General features: G+C 39.5%; 1 pseudogene; it reads left to right on the top strand.

Annotated features, from left to right (window-relative positions):
* The first annotated feature begins 5,409 nt into the window (after window positions 1–5,409).
* Window positions 5,410–6,475, top strand: LOC142835667 (olfactory receptor 11G2-like; annotated as a pseudogene).
* The last annotated feature ends 244 nt before the right edge of the window (window positions 6,476–6,719 follow it).

The following is a 6,719-nucleotide window of genomic DNA, read 5'->3' as shown; positions in this document are numbered from 1 at the left end:
ACCAAATATGAGTGAGAACATCCCATGTTCCTCTTTTTGGGTCTGGCTTACCTCACTCAGGATAGTGTTTTCTGTTTCCATCCATTTGTACACAAAATTCAAGAAGTCCTTGTTTTTTACTGCTGAGTAATACTCTAATATGTAAACTAGTGCAACCACTCTGGAAAGCAGTGTGGCGGTTTCTCAGGAAATTCGAGATCAACCTACCCCTGGACCCAGCAATACCACTCTTGGGAATATACCCAAGAGAGGCCCTATCATACAACAAAAGTATATGCTCAACTATGTTCATAGCAGCATTGTTTGTAATAGCCAGAACCTGGAACCAACCTAGATGCCCTTCAATGGAAAAATGGATGAAGAAAGTATGGAATATATACATATTAGAAGATAAATATTTTTTAAAAACCTCAAAAATACTAAAACAAAACAAACAATCCATTAAAAAAGCAGACCATAGAATTGAATAGAGAATGTTCAAAGAAGAGGTTCAAATGGCCAATAAATATCTTTAAAGTATTTAACATTCTTATCAACAGGGAAAGGTAAATTAAAACAACCCTGGGATTTTGTCTTACCATAGTCAGAATGACCATCATTAAGAAAATGAATGACAGCAAATGCTGGTGAAGATGTGGAAGAGAATTTTTTTATTTTTATTTAGTTCTACATTTTTCTCTGCTCCCCTTTCCCCTTCAATCCTCTCCCCAAGGTCCTCAGGCTCCCAATTTACTCAGGAGATCTTGTCTTTTTCTACTTCCCATGTAGATAAGATCTATGTAAGTCTCTCTTAGGGTCCTCATTGTTGTTTAAGTTTTCTGGAATTGTGGTTTGTATTTTATTTATGCTCTATGTTTAAAAACCACTTATGAGTAAGTACAGGTGATAATTGTCTTTCTGGGTTCTGGGTTACCTCACTCAAAATAATGTTTTTAGCTCCATCCATTTTCCTGAAAAATTCAAGATGTCACTATTTTTTTTTCTGCTGTGTAGTACTACATTGTGTAAATGTACCACATTTTCCTTATCCATTCTTCGGTCAAGGGGCATTTAGGTTGTTTCCAGGTTCTGGCTATGACAAAAAAAAGCTGCTATGAACATAGTTGAGCACATGTCCTTGAGGCACGATTGAGCATCCTTTGGATATATACCCAAAAGCGGTATTGCTGGGTCTTGAGGAAGGTTGTTTCCTAATTTTCTGAGAAACCAGCATGCTGACAGCCAAAGGGGTTGTACCAGCTTGTATTCCCATCAGCAATGCAGGAGTGCTCCCTTTTCCTCACAACCTCTCCAGCATAAATTATCAGCAGTGTTTTTGACCTTGGCCATTCTTACAGGTGTAAGATGGAATCTCAGAGTTATTTTAATAATAAATAAATGTCTATCAGTAGATGAGTGGATAAAGAAATTGTGGCACATTTACACAATGGAGCATTGCTTAGCTATTAAAAAAATAAAACCATGAAATTTTCAGGTAAATGAATATAGTTAGAAAAAAAATCACCCTAAGTTAGGTAACCCAGACCCAGAAAGACAAATGGTATATATTTGCCTACATGTGGATGCTAGCTGTTAAGTTAATCAAGCTACAACCTGTATAACCACATAGAATAGGACTATAAGAAGAGAATACATTAACGGGAAACAGAATAGATGGTTATGGATGGATGGTGGGGCAGGAACAGGAGGAGCAGATGGGGAGGGAAGGAGTAAAGATGGTGAGGGAGGCAAGAGCAGCTAATACTAAGGACCATTTGAGGTATCATGTGGAAAACCAATATAGAAGAAATTATGCAATTATATTTTAATCACAGAAACAGATATAAAATATTAAAGGGAAGATGTGTGCTTAGTTTAGTAATTTCATTAATTATTTTTTGCTTGTGTCTTAGTCATATTTTGTGTTTCAGTGATTATATCTTTATTTGGTTTCTTCCTATAGGCTCCTGGCTATGCTTATTCCTCTCTTCAGTTTGAAGAATTTTTTCTAATATTTTCTTTTCTTTCTTTCTTTTTTAATTCTAGTATTTTCTGTAGGACTGGTTAGGTGAACAAAGTAAACATTTTAGCCTGATCATGTCAGGGAAAGTTTTTTTTTCCTTCATCTTTATCTTATAGTTTTATTTGATACAGTAGTCTAGGTTGGAACCTGTATTTTTTTAGAACTTGAGCTTCATTGCTCAGGGATCTTTTCAGTTTTAATGTTCATAAACATGTGGTTTTTCTGTTGTGTTTTTCTTTATATGTGACTTCTGGTTTTTTCATTTCATGTTCTGAGGAAATTGAGACAATCATAAAGATAAATTTAAAAAACCTTTATTCCATCAAATTGGAAAATGTAGAGAAACGGGTACGTTTGTCAATACATAACTTTCCCTGTTCATTACTATTTTAAAAAATGAAAGGATGGAAGTTGTTGTTAGTGAATGGAAAGGGAGCAATGAAAGAAGAAAGAAAGACCAGAGTGAATGATGTCTGAGAGATGGATAACCATGTGTGTGATCAAGGCCAGAGAGAGTGATGTCTGAGAGATGGATAGCCACATGTGTGATCAAGGCCAGAGTGATGTCTGAGAGATGGATAACCATGTATATGATCGAGGCCAGAAAAGCTGACATAAGTCTCAGACCAAGGAGGAATGGACCCAGAAGTAATGCCTTGAAACTCATAAAACTCTATCCTAACAAAAACAGGAAAACATCTTTAGAAAATAAACATAAAAATAAATCGATCCCCCTGAGGAAAGACTAATTCCTGCTGCGGCTGTGCAGATCGCTTTTATGAAGTCTCATTTCAGCTTCAGCCCTATCTTCTCTCTAGCTCTGGCTGCAGTATCAATCACTTCTCCCACCATTAAAGACTGCCATCACAGCAAGAGCGTGTTAGGCCTCTTTGATAAACTTCCCTTGGTTACATAGAAGGTTGCTGAAGTAGGCCAAAAAATTGATTATATCTTATGTCATCCCAAGCAGTACGAGGATAAAGTGATAACACTTGACTCTGCCGTAAATAAAGGCAGGTGGCACAGAGTGTCTCCAGAGGACACAGGCCCCAGTGGATGGAGGAGCAGCACAGAGCAGCCTCCTGCAACTCTTGTGGATGTGATGAATCTGAAGGAACAGAGCTGGTCCCCCAGAGGCTCTGTTTATAAACCCTGCATGTTCCAGTAAACACTCAAATCTCTTCATTGAACTCTTTCACTATTGATGGCTGTTACAGAGAACATCTTTCCTTCTAGTCAGTGATAGGAAATGATGCTAATGCTTAGGAAATACAATGAGCAGAAGAGTAGAAAAGTGAACTGCTCGACAAGGCTTGCTCTTCCCTTGTTTCTGCTACTTAATGGTCTGTCACTGTGTCGGGCCCCAGACAGTGCATGGCTTACTCAGAGCCCTCGGCCCTTCTGTAAGAGTGTTATGTGACCACTTTAGAGTTGAAGACACTAGACATAAATTTATATACTAATAATGCATGTATTTGAATGGGTGGAGCATCTGCTGTTAAAAATGGATTGGAATTCAAATGATAGTCTTCTTACTACACATCCATTGTTTTCCTCCAGTGTCCTGACTACCCACCACCTCTCAACTCCTCATGGGAAAGTTGTTTTGCAAATGAAAAGGGTATGGCAAGTTCCTCTCCTATCTAATGTAATGGGTATGCTGGGGATCAACCCGATGATGGTTTCTCAGGGTTGTGACATCTTGGACTAACCTTGAAAGCAAAGCACATTATCAGAAAATTAAAGAATCTGTCACTCTACATGTCATGGCCCAGGATCTGGCTAACTTAAGTGCTCTATCAGCTTTCCTAAGATGGGATTGGTGTGCTGAAGTGTTTAGCTTTCGATGATAATTAACCAAACTGTTCACCCTGTACACAAGAGCACTGAAGTCACTGGAGCCATCCGTATCACAGTCCTGTCTGCAGTCACTTCTTAAAGATCTGCCTGCCAGCGTCAGGAGAACCACAGCGCTGCTCTCTGAACACAGAAGCTGGGTAGTAAAGGTGAGTAACAACACACTCCTGTTAAAAATGACTCCCAGCATGTGCCAATTGGCTTTGCCCATGCAGACAATAGTGCCAGCCCACAGTGACTTGTTCTCATGATGTTCTGGTTTTCAAACTGAAGGAATCTAGCGTCATCTAATTCAAATGTTGCATAGAAAAGTTATCTAGTACATCACTATGTAAGCATGTGTGCTCATGTATGTGTATAAGCATAAAAGCAGGAAAATCGTAATGGCTTTGGAAAATCAAAAGGTTTGCCCAGAATAGGTGTGGTTGCACAGCAGAACAGAATAGTCTCAGCTGTCAACTTCTAGAAGCCCTTCCTTTCTAACAAGAGATCCATTCTTTGTTGTAGGCCAGTTCATTAGTTCCCTTTGTCCTGAACTGTTATAAGCAGGAGTCAATGAACCACGTCTGGCCTCCTCCTGTTTTGACTATGGGACCAAGCTGAGCACCATTTTGCATATTATTAAGATTTTTAATGGGTGGAAGAGTATGACTTTGTAACACCTGAACACTGCATGAAATCCAATTCTCACTGGACTTTATGTTTTATTGGAGCATGGCCACATGCATTCTTCTATAGCTGGCCAAGCAGTTTTCTTTATTAATCAGCCAATGAAACAACAGATAGATAAAGACCCTTCTACATCAATAAACTATTTACCAATCCCTACTAAAAAACACTGCAGAGGTAGGAAGGTGGGATCTCTGTCTACTGAAATATGACAAGGGGTTTGTGGTCCCAAAATACATTCCCTGCATTGGGATGAGGTATCACCCTCTGCTGGCCAGTATTATATCCAATAATCCCTGTTTTATGTTTGCGGGGGGGGGTGTACATGTTTGCCCCATGTACAAAGAAAAGGGAAAGATGGAGAGAGAGACAGAGGGAGGAAACAATGATCAAAGATGGTAAGGGAATCAAATTTAAATCCAAAGCTTGGAAGGTTTGCCAAGTGTGTTGGGAAGTTTACTGACATCTACGTGCATTGGTTAATCTAGTTTCAGATTTTTAAAAGCCAATGCAGATGTAACATGAATAATAATTACAGATGGCAAAATACTCTAAACCAGGAGATACAAGGATTTTACTTCTTCTAAAACTTGGGAGGAAATAAATCTTGTTTTGTGTGAAGATATCTATATACACTTAATTACACATGTGTAAGATCTTGAAAAACTGTAAATATCTTTGAAAATTGCATTACAATTTAACTTAATAGAATATTGATGAGAAGGAGGAGGAGGATGAAGATGAGGTAAAAGATGAAGAAGAGGAATGCTTATCAATAATGACCAAGATTTTTCTCCTGCAGAGAGCAGAAAGTGTAGGGAAGCAAAGAATGGGAGTAACAGTCATTTTAGGAAAATATATGTCTTGCATGGCTAATATATATGTGATTTCTCTCTCATGATGATTTAAATATAAACCTGAGTCCTCAACTGACTTTATCTGATAATCTCTGGTGCCTTTACAGCTCACAGACAGATGAAAACCCTCAGCAGAGCAAGTAACTCCAGCACCATCTCTGGCTTCATCCTCCTGGGATTCCCCTGCCCCAGGGAAGGACAGATCCTCCTCTTTGTGCTATTCTTTGTTGTCTACCTCCTCACACTCATGGGCAATGCTTCCATCATCTGTGCTGTGCGCTGGGATCAGAAACTCCACACCCCCATGTACCTCCTGCTGGCCAACTTCTCCTTCCTGGAGATCTGGTATGTCACCTCCACGGTCCCCAACATGCTGGCCAACTTCCTCTCTGACGCCAAGGTCATCTCCTTCTCTGGGTGCTTCCTGCAGTTCTATTTCTTCTTCTCCTTGGGTTCTACAGAATGCTTTTTCCTGGCAGTTATGGCCTTTGATCGCTACCTTGCCATCTGCAGGCCTCTACACTATCCTGCTCTTATGACTGGGCGCCTCTGTAACATCCTGGTGATCAGTTGCTGGGTGCTTGGTTTCCTCTGGTTCCCCGTTCCCATCATCATCATCTCCCAGATGTCCTTCTGTGGGTCCAGGATTATAGACCATTTCCTATGTGACCCTGGCCCTCTGTTAGCACTGACTTGCCAAAAACATCCCATAGTAGAACTGGTCTTCTCCATCTTAAGCCCTCTGCCTCTCATTATTCCTTTTCTCTTTATCATGGGGTCTTATGCTCTGGTCCTAATAGCTGTATTGAAGGTCCCTTCAGCCTCTGGAAAAAGAAAGGCTTTCTCGACCTGTGGGTCCCATCTGGCTGTGGTTGCGTTATTCTATGGCTCAGTATTGGTCATGTATGGGAGTCCAACGTCTGAGCACGAAGCTGGAATGCAGAAGCTCGTGACTCTGTTTTATTCTGTCTTGACCCCACTTCTTAATCCTGTGATCTATAGTCTTAGGAACAAACATATGAAGACAGCCCTGAAGAAAATTCTGGGGGAGATAAAAATTTGGTTGTCAAAAAAGATTCTGGGCAATTAACTTTATATTTAACTTATGTTCAGTTTTTAACGGGTTTAAATAACCAAAATCAGAAGCATCTAGTAGATTGGCTACATTTTTTTTTTTGGTTTTTGAACATCTCTCCTGCTTACTTTCATGTTTCAGTTGCTTTAATTTAATGTTAATCATATTTTAAAAGTTGTAAGATGATGGATCAAGTTAAATGTTCTTCCAGCACACAGATAAAGGCAGATTATTTTTATTCTATTTAAGTTTTATTGGG

This window comes from Microtus pennsylvanicus, chromosome 15, assembly GCF_037038515.1.
Source record: "Microtus pennsylvanicus isolate mMicPen1 chromosome 15, mMicPen1.hap1, whole genome shotgun sequence".
In the NCBI taxonomy this organism is placed as follows: Eukaryota; Metazoa; Chordata; class Mammalia; order Rodentia; family Cricetidae; genus Microtus; species Microtus pennsylvanicus.
The sequence above is the reverse complement of the archived record's forward strand: the minus strand, read 5'-3'. Positions and strand labels throughout refer to the sequence as shown.